At 43.6% G+C, this 20,003-nt stretch overlaps 1 long non-coding RNA gene across 1 annotated transcript in view; it reads right to left on the reverse strand.

Moving 5' to 3' along the window:
* Nucleotides 1-3,431: 3,431 nt before the first annotated feature.
* LOC140204087 (uncharacterized) overlaps nucleotides 3,432-20,003 on the reverse strand; it is a 142,067-nt gene continuing 125,495 nt past the window's right edge. The window contains exon 4 of the long non-coding RNA XR_011887527.1: nucleotides 3,432-3,530. This is a non-coding gene — a long non-coding RNA (uncharacterized lncRNA). The remainder of the gene's footprint in view (nucleotides 3,531-20,003) is intronic.

Consider the following 20,003-nt stretch of genomic DNA (forward strand, 5'->3'; position numbering starts at 1 on the left):
CCCTCTGTCCCCTACTATTTCTGGAAGATTATTTATGTCCTCCTTAGTGAAGACAGAACCAAAGTAATTATTCAATTGGTCTGCCATGTCCTTGCTCCCCATAATCAATTCACCTGTTTCTGTCTGTAGGGGACCTACATTTGTCTTTACCAGTCTTTTCCTTTTTACATACCTATAAAAGCTTTTACAGTCAGTTTTTATGTTCCCTGCCAGTTTTCTCTCATAATCTTTTTTCCCCTTCCTAATTAAGCCCTTTGTCCTCCTCTGCTGAACTTTGAATTTCTCCCAGTCCTCAGGTGAGCCACTTTCTCTGGCTAATTTGTATGCTGCTTCTTTGGAATTGATACTATCCCTAATTTCTCTTGTCAGCCACGGGTGCACTACCTTCCTTGATTTATTCTTTTGCCAAACTGGGAGGAACAATTGTTGTAGTTCATCCATGCAACCTTTAAATGCTTGCCATTGCATATCCACCGTCAATCCTTTAAGTGTCATTTGCCAGTCTATCTTAGCTAATTCACGTCTCATACCTTCACAGTTACCTCTCTTTAAGTTCAGAACCTTTGTTTCTGAATTAACTATGTCACTCTCCATCTTAATAAAGAATTCCACCATATTATGGTCACTCTTACCCAAAGGGCCTCTCACGACAAGATTGCTAATTAACCCTTCCTCATTGCTCAAAACCCAGTCCAGAATAGCCTGCTCTCTAGTTGGTTCCTCGACATGTTGGTCCAAAAAACCATCCCGCATACATTCCAAGAAATCCTCTTCCTCAGCACCTTTACCAATTTGGTTCACCCAATCTACATGTAGATTGAAGTCACCCATTATAACTGCTGTTCCTTTATTGCACACATTTCTAATTTCCTGTTTAATACCATCTCCGACCTCACTACTACTGTTAGGTGGCCTGTACACAACTCCCACCAGCGTCTTCTGCCCCTTAGTGTTACGCAGCTCTACCTATATCGATTCCACATCTTCCCGGCTTATGTCCTTCCTTTCTATTGCGTTAGTCTCTTCTTTAACCAGCAATGCCACCCCACCTCCTTTTCTTTCATGTCTATCCCTCCTGAATATTGAATATCCCTGAACGTTGAGCTCCCATCCTTGGTCATCCTGGAGCCATGTCTCTGTGATCCCAACTATATCATAATCATTAATAACAATCTGCACTTTCAATTCATCCACCTTATTACGAATGCTGAGCGGAGGTGAGTGAAGTTATCCACACTGGTTCAAGAGCCTGATGGTTGAAGGGTAATAACTGTTCCTGAACCTGGCGGTGTGGGACCTGAGGCTCCTGTACCTCCTTCCCGATGGTCGCATGAGAAGAGAGTATGGCCTGAATGGTGGACAGTGGTGGTGGAAGGCAGTTCTGCAATGTTTCGTCGAGATCGAAGGGCACAACAAGGCACATTTAAAGACGCGGTCATCCACTGCAACCAAAGAAGACCCCAGCTGTGATAGCTACTCGTTCCACTGGACCCTCAGTGCAACAGCTTTTCCCATTTTAAAACTGCCCCGTGCATGTTTTGAATCTGTCATTGTCGGATATGATGGACAATCAAGTAAGCAATCATTGATCATACTGATGTTTGTCGGAGGTGGTGATGACTGCCACAGTTCCAACAATTACACCAATGATTCTATTACATTATAAAAAGTACTACTGTATACTTAATTGTTTGCTGTGTGCTCGGAAGATCTTGAACGAATGTGAAAGGTGCAAGATTTTTAATATTAGTAGCATTGTTTCCATATGCTGTAATAATGTTTGGACACCCATTGTAATTAATGACCATTATTTTGTTTTTGAAGCATTATAACCCACATTTGAAGCCATGACATTGTGTTGCATCTCACAACAATGAAGCTGCTCATTAGGCCCCACAGGATCTTAGAGAGCATCAGTGTTTGCACATATTTGTTGGCACGTTTGCAATATTGCAAAAATTCATATTGAACTTGACCATGAACACTAACTTCTTCTCTTTTCGCATTATTTATTTATTTGACATTTCCTGTTGTAACGTGCAGTAATTTTTAAATGTATTGAAATGTAAAACAATCAATTTCACGAGATACAGTATGCCAGTAATAATAAAGCTGATTCTGATCCCCTGATCCAATTTTCACAGCAGCGAACAAGCATAACCGTGATACTGTGAGGCCTATCACGACTCCAGTCTTTTACACCCTTTTAGATCCCAGTGGAAATAAAAGTGAAGCGGCCCAGGTCCGGCACGTTAGGAGAGAAAAGGGCCCCTGGCCTCGGCTTGTACTAAGAGCACGAAAGAAAACTTTGTGGCTGACAGCCGGAAATACTATTCTGCGAGGAAGGTTAAAATCGTTATCTGCCAAAAGAATGTGATTTAGGTAGATAAACACTCTGAGTTATTTGAGATGCCGCCTATTCAATTTCTGCAGGAAAGGTAACTTAGTGAGTGATGTTTTCAACAAATAAAAACGCTGCTGCATCAATTCACCAGGATTTTTCCTTTATTTCAATGTTCTGAATTGTCCTCCCCAATTACATAGTGTAACGGAATTTCTTAAAACGTATTAAATTTGGCTGTGAAGCTTCTGATGGATCCTGTCGATTCGGAAGGAGCATACACAATACAAGTTCTTTGGAGAAGAATTGTGCAAGTTGAATAATTCGCAAACTAATTTTAAATGGGAACGCCCAGAATACAGGCGCTGGAAGCTATCGGTTACTATCAACGGAGCATTAAGGGTAAACTGATAAATCAAACTCAGTTCAGTGCTCTCCGAACTGTGTTCAGCACAGTCGGCCAGGGCTCAGTTTCACCTTCTTTGTTAAAATTAATGATTTTGCTCTAGTGATCGCATTGTAAAGGAGTTTAATCTTTTCTATTAACGCGTGCATGCTGAATGGGATCTTTTTATGAACAGAATTATATTACTTTTCGTAGACCATTCAGGGTCTATTATTGGTAGGATCACACTTTAATATATTTTAGATTCTGAATTGTTGGTTTGATATCATTAAAAAGTCAAACCTTTCACCTTTATTATCTTGTTTTCCCATGCCGCTAGGCTTCGATAAATCTTATGGATTATTAAAGGGAATCTATACCTGCACAAGCATACCTCCTGATTAATAGATTCCTCATTAAAGTGCAATGTCAGTCACTTCTGTCAATACGTGGGGCTGTGGATAGCTTTAATTTGACAGCAGCCACTAAGTTGAGGAGTCCGCTACTCTTTAAGAGTGCCAAAGTTTACCAACTTCGGTAAAGAGCAATCTGCCATTACTACATTAAGGTGCTTAGGCTGTGTATAACCACAGAGTCACACAGAACCGAAGCTAATCCTTCGGCCCAGAACGCCTGGCCCTGTACTTTTCCAAAAGTTTATCTCTAATCACATACTAATTCCATCCTTGTATTAGGATCGCTTCCTTCGATGTCTTGAAATTTATGATCAGTAGATTGGAGATTCTGAAATTTGAATCTGGAGCCTCATTTGTTCAGTATTCTGTCCAAAACCATGTCTTGAATCTACAAAACATCAAATCAGAGATGAGAATGCCACTTTTGTTACTATTCTAATGCAGAGTTCAGAATCAGATATCACCGGCATATGTTGTGAACTTTGTTAACTTTATGCAGCAGTACAATGAAATAGATGATAAATAAATATAGAGAAAAAGCTGAGTTACATTAAGTGTATATGTCTGTTAAATAGTTAGCTTAAAATAAGTAGTACAAAATAACAGAAATACAAAAGTCATGAGGTAGTGTTCATGGGTTCAATGTCCATTTAGAAATCGCATGGCAGATGGGAATCGCTGAGTGAGTTATAGTTAAGTTACTAATGTTATTAACCAATTCAGTGGCTGCAGAAATGTGGTGGATATGTTACAACCGAGAAAATATCATTATACAGAAATATAACCGTGTATTATCTTGCAATCTTGATGATAGCTAGTAGTATAGAAAACGCATTAAAGCAAGAAACTATCAATCTTTTATTGCATTTTTTGCCTCCAGCTTCCACCCCGCCCTCAAATTCACGTGGTCCATTTCTGACACCTTCCTTCCCTTTCTCAATCTCACTGTCTCTATCTCCGGAGACAGCTTATCCACCGGCATCTATTACAAACCACGGACTCTCACAGCTACCTGGACTATACCTCGTCCCGCTCTGCTACTTGTAAATCGCCATCCCCTTCTCTCAATTCCTCCGTCTCCGCCGCATCTGCTCTCGGGATGAGGCTTTTCATTTTAGGACGAAGGAAATGCCCTCCTTTTTCAAAGACTAGAGTTTCTCTTCCTCCACTATCAAGGCTGCATTCATAGAAACATAGAAAATAGGTGCAGGAGTAGGCCATTCGGCCCTTCGAGCCTGCACCGCCATTCAGTATGATCATGGCTGATCATCCAACTCAGAACCCTGTACCAGCCTTCCCCCCCATACCCCCTGATCCCTTTAGCCACAAGGGCCATATCTAACTCCCTCTTAAATATAGCCAATGAACTGGCCTCAACTGTTTCCTGTGGCAGAGAATTCCACAGATTCCCCACTCTCTGTGTGAAGAGGTTTTTCCTAATCTCGGTCCTAAAAGGCTTCCCCTTTTAAACTGTGACCCCTCGTTCTGGACTTCCCCAACATCGGGAACAATCTTCCCGCATCTAGCCTGTCCAATCCCTTTAGGATTTTATATGTTTCAAAAAGATCCCCCCTCAATCTTCTAAATTCCAATGAGTATGAGCCTAGTCGATCCAGTCTTTCATCATATGAAAGTCCTGCCATCCCAGGAATCAATCTGGTGAACCGTATCTCTTTCATTTCACGCACGTCTACTCTTACCCCATCCTCCCGCCACCCTACTGGGGATAGGGTTCCTCTCGTCCTCACCTACCACCCCGCCAGCCTCCGTATCCAGCACATAATTGTCTGAAACTTCTGCCACCACCAAACACATCTTTCCTCCCTCCATCCCCCCCCCCCCCACTTTCTACTTTCCGCAGGAATCGCTCCCTATGCGACTCCCTTGTACATTCGTCCCTCCCCACTGATCTCCCTCCTGGCACTTATTCTTACAAGTGAAACAAGTGGTACATCTGCCCCTACAACTCCTCCCGCACTACCATTTAGGGCCCTAAACAGTCTTTCCAGGTGAGGCGACACTTCACCTATGACTCTGTTGCGGTCATATACTGTGTTCGGTGTTCCCGATGTGGCCTCCTGTATATCGGGGAGACCTGACGTAGATTGGGAGACCGCTTCGCCGAGCATATAAACTCCGTCCGCCAGAAAAAGCGGGATCTCCCAGTAGCCACCCATTTTAATTCTACTTCCCATTCCCATTCCGATATGTCCATCCATGGCTTCCTCCACTGTCGTGATGAGGCCACACTTAGGTTGGAGGAACAACACCTTATATTCCGTTTGGGTAGCCTCCAACCTGATGGCATGAACATCGATTTCTCAAACTTCCGGTAATGCCTCCCACCTCCCCTCCACGCTTCACCATTTCCCATCCCCTTTTCCCTCCCTCATCTTATCTCCTTGCCCACCCATCACCTCCCTCTGGTGCTTCAGCCTCTCCCTTTTCACTTCCATGGCCTTCTGTCTCTTTCATCAATCAAATTCCCAGCTCTTTGCTTCATCCCTCCCCCTCCAGGTTTCACCTATCACCTTCTATTTCTCTCTCCCCTCCCTCCGCCTTTTAAATCTACTCCTCAGCCTTTTTTTCCCTGTCCTGCCGAAGAGTTTCAGCCAGAAACGTCAACTGTACTTTTTTTCTCCTATAGAAGCTGCCTGGCCTGCATTTCATGTGTGTTCATGGGTTCAATGTCCATTTAAAAATCAGAGAAGAAGCTGTTTCTGAATTGCTGAGTGTGTGCCTTTAGGTTCCTGTACTTCCTTCCTGCTGGTAGCAGTGAGAACAGGGCATGTCCTGGGTGATGGGGGCCTTCTTTTTAATGTTATATGTCAATGACTCTCCCCTCCCCCTCCCACTTTCAAATCTCTTACTAGCTCTTCTTTCAGTTAGTCCTGACGAAGGGTCTTGGCCCGAAACGTCGACTGTACCTCTTCCTAGAGATGCTGCCTGGCCTGCTGCGTTCACCAGCAACTTTGATGTGTGTTGCTTGATAACAGAATTGATGGCTTTGTTGCAAAGTTTGCAGGTGATACAGCAATCGTTGGAGGGGCAGGTAGTTTTGAGGAAGTAAAGACACTACAGAAGGACTAAGGCAGATTAGGAGAATTGGTAAAGAAGTAGCAGGTGGAATACTGTGTGGCCATGCACGTTGCTAGAAGAAATAAAAGGGTGGACCAGTGGTTCCCGACCTGGGGGTCTATGGATCCCTTGCATAATGGTATTGTTCCATGGCATAGAAATTGCTGGGACCCCCTGGGTAGGCTGTTTTCTAACTGGACAGAAAATTCAAAAATCTGATGCTCAAAGGGACCCTGGAGACCTTGTGCAGGATTCTCTAAAGGTTAATTCGCAGTTTGAGTCTGTGATGAGGAAGGCAAATGTAATTCATTTCAAGAGGACTAGAATATAAAAGCAAAATGTTGAGTTTTTTTGAAGCACTGGTGAGGCCTCACTTAGAGTACTGTGAGCAATTTGGTCACCTTATCTTAGAAAGGAGTGAATTTCAGTACTTCAAGATTCTGCACAGTTTGCCTGAGCTCTTATTAGATTTTTCTTGTTAATCTCTAGTTGTATTTTAATTGCCGAAGTCTCTGTGTTTCCTGCACTCGAGTTCGCTAGTGACGCTTGCAATTTATACGATTACAGATCTATTTTAATGAACGGTATTAGATCGCCATTTCTGGAGCTCTTTGAACAAAACTGTAGTTTATTCGAGTAAGTTTTAAAGGTGGCGTTAATTACTGACGTTTGCACATGTGACCATTCTGCCAATTGTTGATAGTTTATGGCTGTTTGCACTATTGTCTTGTAAATAGATGGCTTGCAATTTATTGTTTGTCCTTTGTGCTTTGCACAGAACCGGTCAATTACTGGCAATAAAGTGATTCTGCTTCTGAAAAGGTTATTTTCAAACACGTTGAACGCAAGACCACATACTTCGATTTATTTTATGTGTGAAATAGCTCTACGACTTTTATATTGAGGAAATGAAAGAGAAACATAATAAAGAGGGGAAGTAAATGAATAAATAAAAGGGATTGGTATGTGTGAGTAAAATCAGAAAATATTAGAGAGGAAGTTCGGAAATCAGAAAAGATTCAGCAGGTCAAGCAGCGCACGCGGAGAGAAACAGCAGACGTTTGAGTTCAATGATCTTGCAGAGAATTACGAAATGTCTTATTTTCTTCTTGTGATAAATGATCAACGATCTTAGACAATAACTCTGTTAATTTTTAAGTAATCGACTTGACGAGTTAAATATTTAAAAGTGACCCAATCCTGATGCAGCAAGGAACGGAAAATGTAAGATACAACTAAACATGGTGCGTTGTGTAGTACTGGGTAGGAGGGCCAAATCAAAGGCATGCTGCCGGGGATCATTTGTAAACTCGGTTCTCTGAGGTGGATTTGCCGCATCAGACAGAGATGTACGACGATAAATCATTCTATTGTGTTTTTGCTTTATTTATTTATTTCTACAAGTAATTTTCACATCAGCACTTAGTCTCAAGTTATTCGCTGGCTTTCCCGGGCGGGGAATGCCGCTGAAATCAATTGACGATCTGGCAAGGATGGGTCGATTCTAGGGTCTCGGCAGCGAGAGCTGTTGGATGAAATAACAGAAAAACTCGGAGCAAATATTTGCTTTTAAGAATCAATAGGCTGAACGTATCTTGTGGGATATTCTAAGCCCTATCGGTTTGAGAGCCTTCATTCCAAAGGGCATATATTGCTGTCTATACCCACTTACTTTGCACGAGAAAACCGCATGTGTTTTTCGCTCTCTGATAATCCAGAAAAGGACTCAGGCGAGTGCTGTGAGTTTTACATGATCACGGCTTGTTCATATCAAAGCTGTTCTCAAAGGGAATCTGCGGGAAAACGAGGTGATGCGCCGAACTCCGTATGCCGGGCAGACTAGAGATTGCGACAGACTGCTGGTTTATTAAATCATGAAGCAAAGCCAAAAGCTTCAGTGTCTTCATCTTCATCCAGGTAACCTGCATTTTCCTCAATCTCCTTCGGAAGTGGAGACGCTGCTGGAAGGTGATATTAGGGACCAGGTGAGGTCATCCTTGAGCTATATGTTGTCTTCAACTCTGACTGGCTTCTCCTGCAACAGCGCAGGTGCCAAACTGTATCGGTCTGTGCTGTTCCTTTGGACGCATCAGCTGTGTGGAGAGAGGGAGCCTGCTGCCTGGGCAGAAGTTTGCTCTCCATTTACTCCGGCTTGCATACAGACAGCTAGGACACAATATCCATGATTGACTCTGACCAACAGAGGGCCTCACATGTATCAGTATTTTCAGAATTAGAATCAGGTTTATTATCACTGACCTATATAGTGACATTTGTTGTTTTGAAGCAGCAGTTCAGTGTAAGATATAAAAACTAAGTTACAAAGATAAATTGATAGTACAAAAGAGGAATAATGAGGTCCTGTTCTTGGACTATACAGAAATCTGAAGGCAGAGGGGAAGAAGCTGATCCTAAAGTATTGAGTGTGGGTCTTCGGTCTCCTGTATTGGTATTCAGTAATTTTCATTACAATTCAGTCGCTCATTGGCCAAATTATCTCAATCACTGTTTGTGAAGTACTAAAGGTAACTTACTTGGGTAAGGTAACTTATGCCGGGGCGTTTTGGGCAGCAATGAAGACCTCCATCTCTGTCTGACCACACCGACACACAGAGATACAGAAAGCTTCTTCATTGCTGTTTCCATAATAATTTTGTTTTACCAGTCGGGGTTGTTAGCCCCAAGCTAATCCTTGAACCCGGAGGACTGGTGGACCACCCTGACCTGCTTGGAATGGATGACCCTACCAAGATCCAAAGCACAAGGCCCTCACTCCAGCCAACATAGATGTCTGGGTCGTTGAGACAAACCCTACGACAAGGTTGTGGTCTGCTACCAGGTTTTAAAGATAAGGGCACTGACAATTATGAAACATTGTTAATAATTTAACAATGCAAGGAAAAGAAAAACCAATTAATGCATAGCAAGCTCCCACAAACAACAGTCTGATAGCATGCAAATATGCACTCAGTGGTGGCGCAGTGAAATCAGCGCCAGACTCCAGAGCGAAAGTTCCCGATTTCGAATCCAGGTCAGGCATGCTTTCCATCTGTGCTGGGTTGCGTGTCAGGCCTCATAAAAAATACAAGGGTCGAGTCAGGAACGTTCATAACGTGACCCAGTTAATCCTGACACCACGTGCCAGAGAAGAATGGCTGAATGTCTGGTACAACATGCTTTAAAAAATTGTTATATTTTTTGCAATCCTAGTATACAGCAAGATTTGAGGTAATTCATAGATTTTACAATGTTTAATTCTAAGAAAAAAATGTAGAATTTCCATCTTAAACAAAATTTTAGGTAGGCATTCCAGTGCAGCTGTGAGAGCATGTTACAATAAGAAATGCTTTGTTTCTGAAATACTATTTCATGATATCTTTGGCCTCACCAATAACTTTATCCCTCGATGACATTTTCAAAGACACACTCAGTGGCCATTATCCACTTCAAGGTTTGAAATGCATTCAGAGATGCTCTTCTGCACATCACTGTTATAACACATGGTTATTTGAGTTACTGGTGCCTTCTTGTCAGCTTGAGCCAGTCTGGCCATTTTCTTCTGACCTCTCTTGTCATGTTTGTCCACAGAACTGTCACTTGCTGTATTTTTTTGTTTTTTTGTTTTTCGCACCATTCTCTGTAAACTCGGAGACTTCTGCGTATGAAAATCGCAAGAGATCAGCAGTTTCTGAGATATGCAAACCGCCCTATCTATCACCAGCAATCTTTCTATAATCAAAATCACCCAGATCACATTTCTTCCTCATTCTGATGTTTGGTCTGAATAACAACTGAACCTTCTGGCTAGATGTGCATGTTTTTATGAACTCCGTTGCTACCACATGATTGGCTGATTAAATATTTGCATTAACAATTGCACAGGTGTACCACTTTGTGACTACTGAGTGTTTATTTGCATGCCTATCAGACTGTCGTTTGTGGGAGCTTGCTATGCATTAATTGTTTTTTCTTTTCCTTGCATGACGCCAATAACAGCACTTCAGAAATGTTTCAATGTCCATAAAGAGCTTTGGATCATCCTTAAGTAAATGTGCAGGGTGCTGGAAACAGGCAAGTTTGTGTTACTGGAGTTTAGACAATGATTATTGCCAACTATATTTTGTGCTCATCACATGTATCATTTGTTCTGTGAAGTTGTCATGGTGGAGGACGTATTTGGTGTTAGCTCCTACTACCTATTAAATGCTCCCAATGTCATGCATCTTAAATAGCCTCTGACAACTAAGTCTAGCTCCTGGCCTTGATGCGTGGCTCAACTACTAAGCCTGGTGGAACTATTTCTACTGAAAGGAGAAGGGAAAAATGAGTAACTAGTGCTTTAAAACCAGTCACTTCAGGCAGATGGGCTTTGTCAACCATGGTTCACAGGACTTCTTGGAGAACGAAAACTCTAATCTCAAATCTCCGCTGCCTTATGGCTATACCCAGTCACCATTCATTGAGAAAGCTTCAGGAGTAAGTTCCAACAAAAAATATGGAGCTGGAATCCCTACGTCAAGTCAGTTTCATTGTCATTTAACTAATACATTGTCCAACAGGACAATGTTACACGGGGGCATTGGAAGGCGGACCCAAGTGCAAGGCACAGACACTGAAGTTCTAGGAACAGGACCAGGACCTTGGCAAGGACAGGATGTGGAACTCCTGCACAGGACGAGAGCACAAAGCCTTGGCTTGGACAGGACAAGGAAACACCAGCACCGGGCTGGGCAAGGAATCTCCAGCTCTTGTGGCTCTTGGACTAGATTTGGCTCAAATCTTGGACCCGACTTGGTTAGACTCTTGGGACCCTTCCTAGGATGCAGGGCTGGGATGACTGCTGAGGATTCGAATGGGGACGATCCATCACAGGACAAGGAATCTCCAGCACTGGATGAGGACACGAAGCTCAAACTTGGACAGAGCTGGAACACGGCGCCTGGCCTTGGACCTGAGCACTGGAACATGGAACACAGAATACAGAGTCAGTATCCCTCCTTGGGAACAGGATGTAGGGCCAGGACTCGTACACAGAACATGGACACTAAACACGGGGACACAAAGGGACAGTTCCAAACTCAAAGATAGATAGTTCCTTATCTTGGCGTGGCAAGGCTCCGGTCTCACTCCAGTGGTTGAACTTGACGGGGATACTGGCAAGGTCGCAGGCAAAGGATTCAGAAGGAAGGGGAAGGGAAGGGAACAGTCCAGCAAACAATCTCTGGTTTGCAGAGGTATTTATGTGCCAGACCGAAATGAGAATCAGGTGCCTCAATTAAGGCACCCAACAGAACAAGGGAGAAAACAGGAAAACCCGGAACAAGGATTGATGGACCGGACCATGAACCAGAATGCAGACTTCACAGACCAGACCATGACAGACAATGTTTCTCCGAACCTTGTGTAAAGAGCTGGAGCGTACATAACACATACATAATAACTTGTGAAAGTAAGGATGAAACCTATAGATGGATTACATAAACCAAATTGCATAAATTAAATATTATGAGGTACAGAACAGATTAACCAGTGACACCAGTGATACAGCAGGGAGTTCAGAAGCCTAATGGCCTTGAGGAAAGAAACTGTTTCCCATCCTGACGGTTCTTGTTTTTATGCATTGTAATCTCCTGACTGATGGTAGAAAGTCAAAGAAGATGCTGGATGGATGGGTGGGATTCCTCATAATACTAAGTGCCTTGCATTTGCAACACTCCTGATAAATGTCACTGATGGATGGTAGGGAGATGCCTATGATCCTCACAGCCGTTCTCACACTCCTTCGTAGGGATTTCCGGTCTGATGCTCGGCTGCTTCCATACCAGACGGAGATATAACTTGTCAGGACACTCTCAATGGTGCTCCTATAAAATGCAGTTAAAATGGTGGAGTTGGGAGGAGAGGGTACACACCTCATTTTCCTCAATCTCCTTCGGAAGTGGAGACCCTGCTGTTCCTTGTTCAGGAAGGTGATATTAGGGACCAGGTGAGCTCATCCATGAGCTACACGTTGTCTTCAACACTGACTGGCTTCTCCTGCAACACCACAGGTGCCAAACTGTATCGGTCTCTGCCATTCCTTTGGATTCATCAGCTGTGTGGAGAGAGGGAGCCTGCTACCCGGGCAGAAGTTTGCTCTGGCTTGCATATCCGCATAGACAGCTAGGACGCAATATCCATGATTGACTTATCAGTATTTTCAGAATTAGAATCAGGTTTATTATCACTGACCTATATGGTGACATTTGTTGTTTTGAAGCAGCAGTTCAGTGCAAGATATAAAAACTAAGTTACAAAGATAAATAGATAGTACAAAAGAGGAATAATGATGTCCTGTTCTTGGACTACTGTATACAGAAATCTGAAGGCAGAGGGGAAGAAGCTGATCCTAAAGTGTTGAGTGTGGGTCTTCAGTCTCCTGTATTACCTCCCTGGTGATAGTAATGACAAGAGGGCATGTCCCAGATGCAAGGGTCATTAATAATGGATGCTGTCTTCTTCAGGAATGGTTTCTTGAAGATGTCCTTAACGGTGGGGTGTGTTGTGCCTAGCTGAGTGTAGAACCCTCTGCAGCCTGTGTCAGTCCTGCTCATTACAGCCTCCACACCAGATGGTGATGCTACCAGTCAGAATGCTCTCCATGGTACATCTAGAGAAATTGACTAGATGTCACAAGGGTGGACCCAAATGCAGGACACAAATGGTGACGTTTTGTAGGGTTAACTAAACAGAGTTTATTAATAATTACATACAAGGAAAACCATGACACAAGGATAGAACAGAGAGAGTTCAAGGAGAGAGCAAAGCAGAAGCGGGAATAAGCGTAATGGACTAGGAACAGGACAAGGTGTGTCAAGAAAGCAAAGGAAGTGGGGAAGAAACGACGATGGACATGACACAGGCCCTGGACGAGGCTAGGATACAGGGCCTGGGCTAGGACTAGACTAGGAAAGCAAGACCTGGACGAGGAACTAGGAACTTGGAACCTGGACAAGGACTCCGAGCCAGAGACTGGATAGGGACCCGGAACCTGGGTCTTGACTCGGGCTCAGACTCTGGACCCAGGCGAGGACAAGACGTGGCAAGGCATCAGGACTGGACAAGGAACTCCTGCACAGGACGAAAACATAAAGCTTTGACTTGGACTTGGACTTGGAACTGGAAACTGGAACTCGGGATCCAGACATGGACTGGATACTTGAACCTCGGAGCTTGGACTTGAGAGACAGGAGCATGGAACACAGAGCCGGGACATCTCCTTGGGAACAGGACATAGGGCCGGGTCTCATACACAGGACACAGAGCCAGGACCCCTCCTTGGGAACAGGACATAGGGCTGGGTCTCATACACAGGACACAGAGCCAGGACCCCTCCTTGGGAACAAGACATAGGGCCGGGACTCATACACAGAATGCTGAACACGACGAGACGGTTCCGAACACAACGATAGACAGTTATTTAACTGGACAGAAGTCTGCTCTAAGCAACGGTGATCTCTTGACTCACCCCGGTGGGTTAACTTTGGTGGACCCGCTCTGGCAAGGGAAGGCGGCTTGCTGGCACTTACTTCGGGAGGAGACTTGGCTTGCTCCAGCAAGAAACTTAGTTGGCTGCAGCAAGATGACTTTGGCTCACACTAGCTTCGGTGACTTCATTAACGCTCTCATGCCTAATGGCTGAAAGCCAGAGACTTATAAACTGCCAGTTCAGTTGAGAGTAAATTGCCTTTAATCACCAAGCCCGAGGGACACAGGAAAACAGGGAATTAAAGGGAAACAAGGAGTCAACGGTCCCGATCGTAACACAAACAAAGGAAATTTAAGGGGAGCCCAATCCGGACCATGACACTAGAATCCTGAGTTGATATGTCGCCAAAGATTCTTGTATATTTCTCAAACTCTTAATGAAGCAGAGTCCCTAGCATGCCTTCTTGGCGATTGGCCCAAGATGGATCACCTGAGATGTTGACGCCCAGGAGAAACCTCATTTGCAATTAACAGACTGAAACATAGTAAGATTCACTGAGTGCAGAATCTGTATCCGTTGGAAGTTGGACCATCTCCTTCACTCCATATACATGACGAATTTGATTTTCAATATTCCAAAACTATAGAATAAATTCTACTACGTATCATAAAAAACAAATAGGCAGTTTCTATGTCACAAGACTTTGCTAAATATGTTAATTTGAGTTAGGATTATCTGTATCATAATGTGGCTGTGAACACTCATGACATGATACAATATAGAGTTATAAAGAAGAGGAAACAGGCCCCTCAGCCTATTTAGTCCACACTGAAACTATTACTACTGCCTGCTCCCATTGATTCAAATTTGGAGTGTAGCCTCTCCCCATAACCTACCATCCATTTACCAGTCCAACCTTCTTTTAAACAAAAATCGAGCTCATATTCAACACTTGAGCTGGCAGCTCATTCCGCACCCTCATGACCCTCTGAGGGAAGAAGCAGGGAGGTGATTGACAGGAGATTGCTTCCCCTCCCCCACCCCTTTGTCTTTCAAATTACTGTCTTTTTCAACTACCAGCATTCTTCAAACTCTCCCCAAAGTTCTTCCTTCGGTCCTGATGAAGGGTTTCAGCCTGAAACGTCGACTAATCTTTTCAACTGATGCTGACTGACCTGCTGAGTTCCTCCAGCGCATTGTGAGTGTTCCTTTGACAACAGCATCTGCAGATTATTTTGCGAAGTAACGGAGTCTTCTTTCCACCATTGGATCCCCTCTGACCATCTTGACCAACCACGGTGGTCGACCAGACGCCCCACATGAGTCTGTCTTCGTCTCCTCTCCTCGCCGAAGACCCTGGGCCTCGGACTCCTGCTCGGGGTCCATTCTGCCACCCAGTTTACAGCGTCGCGTCTCCTCTCCCTGTCCCCATCGCGCCTTCTCCCTCAAAGCCCGCGAAAAACAATAGTTTACAGACACACAAGAAAGAATAACATCTATCCCAATTGGTTCATTCTCTCCCTTATCAATAATATAACCCAAACAAGTAGAGAGAGAGAGAGAACTCCTTACATCGCAGTTATTATTACAGAAAAGCCATTTTAATTATAACATAACAAAGAAGCCATTTTGTTAGCCTTCGCGGTGACATAAAAGAAGAAACCCCTTACACATAAAAACACTATAAATTACAATACGTATATATAAAAAAAATAAATAAGTAGAGCAAAAACAGAGCAAAATAATAACTAGTGAGGTAGTGTTCATGGGTTCATTGTCCATTCAGAAATCTGATGGTGGAGGGGAAGAAACTGATCCTGAAATACAGAGTGTGAGTCTTCAGGCTCCTGTACTGCCTCCTGATGATAGCAATGAGAAGAGGGTATGTCCTGGGTGATGGGGGTCCTTAATAACGGATGCAACCTTTTTAAGGCATCACTTTTTGAAGGTGTCCTCAGTGCTGAGGAGGCTGGTGCCCATGATGGAGCTGGCTGAGTTTACAACTTACTGCAGCTTTTCCCAATTCTGCGCAGTAGCCTTTCACTGGATGATGATGCAATCAGTTAGAGTGCTCTTCATGGTACATTTGTAGAAATTTGCAAGAGAAATAAATGATGATGTATATTTCTGTAAAGTAATATCATCTTTAGTATTACTACAGTGTTTTATACTTCACTACAATATTAAAAATACGGAGTTAAAGGGTAAATCCTATTGATCTCCCATCTAGATCAGTTGGGACAAAGAAAGCCTGCAGACCATGGTGGAAACAGTGTAAAACCTCATCTCTGATGTTCTCATGAGTAAAAGCAAATCAGTTTATGGCAGAGCAAATCATTGATCATGGCTTAGAATTTGTAGACCGCAACAAAGTAAAGGTGATGCCATTAATCTTAAATAAAACTTGAGCAGTAAAATCATGGCTTTATATGGGAAAGCAAATAAAGATTAAAAATAGCTGAGATATCATAAACATCTAATAAAGTAAAAACATTCATTTTGAAATGTCCACCTAAGGTAAATACAATGTACAAAGTTTTTCTGTTGTCAGGTAAAGGAGCACCACTAAAAACTCAGGTACTTTACAGTGGTACTAATTAAATACTACTTCCAGAATTCACATCAGTTCAACTTATTTCCTTTGAATGAGTCAATGAGTAATGAAAATAAATGCCACTCTTGTTACAAATGGGTCAAGGCACAATATTTATAATGGTGTAATAGCCACACATTGTAAGTAAACAATTTTTGTACACTTGGATTGTGTCATCTTCAAGCAAGTATAATGAAGTGTATCAAAATACTTTCCATGGACTCATTGGATTTTGGAAGTGTTAAGGTCACGTGGCCATCTTCACTTCACACAAACTGGTTTGCCATTTCAGACAATACAGTTTGAATGTGTTCTGGTTGTTCAGTAATGGTTTGGCTCAATGTAGACTAGTTTTTTTAAAAATCTGATTTATTTATGGCACAGGTATTTATCACAACGCTGACTCCAGCTCCATGGTATCTCTTTACAATGTATTTATCCGGCAGTAATTTTTGAGATGCAATAATTCCTGTTGTTACTCGAAATGAAATTTGCCAGTTTTTTTTCACAAATTGAACAAGTTAAGCTACAGTGTTCATATTAAAAGTTTACTTAAAGCTTACACATAATGGTGAAAGTCAATATGATCGTATTGCATCTTTACATATGTGACTCTCGCTTCGGCTAGCGGCTTAATCTAGGATGATAGCCCCCAGCCGGGCCAAACTTGAGAAATCTCGTTCAGGTGGATGCTGTGCGATGTGTCCCCTGTTACAAATCAGTACCATGAAATAACTAACAGTACACAATATGTGATTAAACGATTCAGCTTTATAATTCTTAATTTGACTATATGGTTAGTAAAGAAAACAAAAAAAAAAAGAAAAAGGCCCATTCTCATGAAACAGTCTAGTGTGCAAACGTCGGAGCTCACTGATAAGCCGGTCATCCACCATCGACTTCCTCCGATCGTCATTGACCTTCGGACCCTCGCTCCAAGTCCACTCCGTCCGGTGGTCTTCCAACTCTCTTTATTTGTGTCTTCTCTCTTCATCTCTCCCCAGCAAAAGACCGCAAAAAACTCTCTTCCAGACTCACAAGAAAGAACAACATTCCAAAGCCCCATTATCTCTCGTCATAACCTAAACATTGCTGCTACAGACAAACCATTACATTAGCAGTGAAACATTACAGCGTGTTAAATATCTATGCTAAATGTTTGATTTCTGTAATTGCAGGAATATTAAAGGTAAAAATAAACGTATACAGAAAGTGGTGGATACAGTCTGGTCCATTGCAGGTGAAGCCTTCCCTGCCATTGAGTACATCTACACAGAGGGCTGCCACAAGAATGTAGCATCTTTCATAAAAGACTGTCACAATCCAGGCCATGCCTTCATTTTGCTACTACCAGCAGATATAAGTTACAGAAGACTTAGGTCCCACACCACCAGGTTAAAGAACAGTTGTGACCTTAAAAACTTAAAGCTTCTGAATTGACATGAATCACTTCATTCACCACTACTCAGAACGGGTTCTATGATCTACAAACTCACTTTCAAGGACTCGTTACAACTCATGTTCTCTGTATTATTTTTATTTCCACAGTTCCTCTTTTTTTGCATGTTGGTGTTTGTCAGTCGTTGTTTTATATAGTTTTTCATAAAATCTATTATTTCTTTTTTATTGCAAATGCCTGCCAGAAAATGAATCACTAGGTAGTATTCTATATGGTAAAATATGCATACTTTGATAATAAATTTACTTTGAACATTGAAATGGGGCATGAGTCAACACTGGGAGTTTAACTTATCCAGACTGATAACTTCTAATAATTCTCACAGCAGGCTGGAGGAACTCAGCAGGTCGGGCAGCGTCAGTGGAAACAATGAGTCGACGTTTCGGGCTGGGAACCCTTCGTCAGGACTGAACAAAGAAGGAGGGGGAAGGATTTGAAGAATGCTTGTAGGTTCAGTTGAAATACCAGTAATTTGAAAGACAAAGGGTTAGGGGAGGGGAAGCAGGGACGTCATAGGCAGGAAAACAATGGGCAGTAGAAGAAGGAGACAGAACCATGAGGGAGTTGGGGGAGGGGGCAGAGTGAAATAGGGATAGAGGAAGGGAGGGGGAGGGAATTACCGGAAGTCGGAGAATTTTCTGCCTGCTCCTGTCCCACCGAACTTGTACCTGCCTACCTGGACTTCATTTTGTCACCCATAGTTCAGTCCCTCCCCACCTACATCCGGGATACATCCCATGCCCTCCACCTCTTCAATAACTTCCAGTTCCTCGGTCCCAACTGCTTCACTTTTACTGTGGATGTCCAATCCTTATACACCTCCATTCCCCATCAAGAATGCCTCAAAGCCTTCCGCTACTTCCTGGATAATAGACCTCACCAGTTCCCCACCACCCCTGCCCTCCTCTGGTTGGCGGAACTGGTTCTCACACTTAATAACTTCTCTTTTGGCTCTTCCCACTTTCTTCAGACTAAGGGTGTAGCTATGGGAACTCGCATGGGACTCAGCTACGCCTGCCTCTTCGTTGTTTATGTGGAACAGTTCGTGCTCCAAACCTATTCTGGTACTGCTCCCCAACTTTTCCTTCGGTACATTGACAACTACATTGGTGCTGCTTCCTGCACCCATGCTGAGCTCATCAATTTCATCGACTTTACTTCAAACTTCCACCCAGCCCTCAAATTCACTTGGTCTATCTCAGCTACTTCTCTCCCCTTTCTCAATATCTCGGTCTCCATCTCTGGAGACAGACTGTCCACTGACATCTTCTACAAGCCCACTGACTCTCATAACTACCTCGACTATACCTCTTCCCACCCTGCCACATGCAAAAATGCCATTCCCTATTCCCAGTTCCTCCGTCTCCACCGTATCTGCTCCGAGGATGAGGCTTTCCATTCCAGGACATCTCAAATGTCCTCTTTCTTTAAGGATCATGGATTCCCCTTCTACCGTCATCAATGATGCCCTCACCCGCATCTCCTTCATTTCCTGCACTTCGGCCCTCACCCCATCCTCCTGCAACCACAACAGAGACAGAGTTCCCCTTGTCCTTACCTACTACCCCACCAGCCTCCGGATCCAGCACATTATCCTCTGCAACTTCCGCCACCTTCAACAGGACCCCACCACTAAACACATCTTTCCCTCTCCACCCCTCTCCGCTTTCCGCAGGGATCGGTCCCCCCGCGACTCCCTTATCCGCACGTCCCTCCCCACGGATCTCCCACTCGGCACTTATCCCTGTAAGCATAAGTGCTACACCTGTCCCTACACCTCCTTTCTTGCCACCATTCGGGGCCCCAGGCAACACTTCACTTGTGAGTCTGTTGGGGTCATCTATTGCATCCAGTGCTCCCAGTGTGGCCTCCTCTACATCGGTGAAACCTGACGCAGATTGGGGGACCGCTTTGTCGAGCACCTCCACTCTGTCCGCCACAACAGACAGGATCTCCCAGTAGCCACCCACTTCAACTCCGCTTCCCATTCCCATTCAGATATGTCCATACATGGCCTCCTCTACTGCCATAATGAGGTTAAACTCAGGTTGGAGGAGCAACACCTCATATACTGTCTAGGTAGTCTCCAGCCCCTTGGTATGAACATAGAATCCTCCAATTTCCAGTAATTCCCTCCCCCTCCCTTCCTCTATCCCTATTTCACTCTGCCCCCTCCCCCAGCTCCCTCATGGTTCCGCCTCCTTCTTCTACTACCCATTGTTTTCCTGCTTATGACGTCCCTGCTTCCCCTCCCCCACTCCTT

This window comes from Mobula birostris, chromosome 1 (genome assembly GCF_030028105.1).
Source record: "Mobula birostris isolate sMobBir1 chromosome 1, sMobBir1.hap1, whole genome shotgun sequence".
NCBI lineage: Eukaryota > Metazoa > Chordata > Chondrichthyes > Myliobatiformes > Myliobatidae > Mobula > Mobula birostris.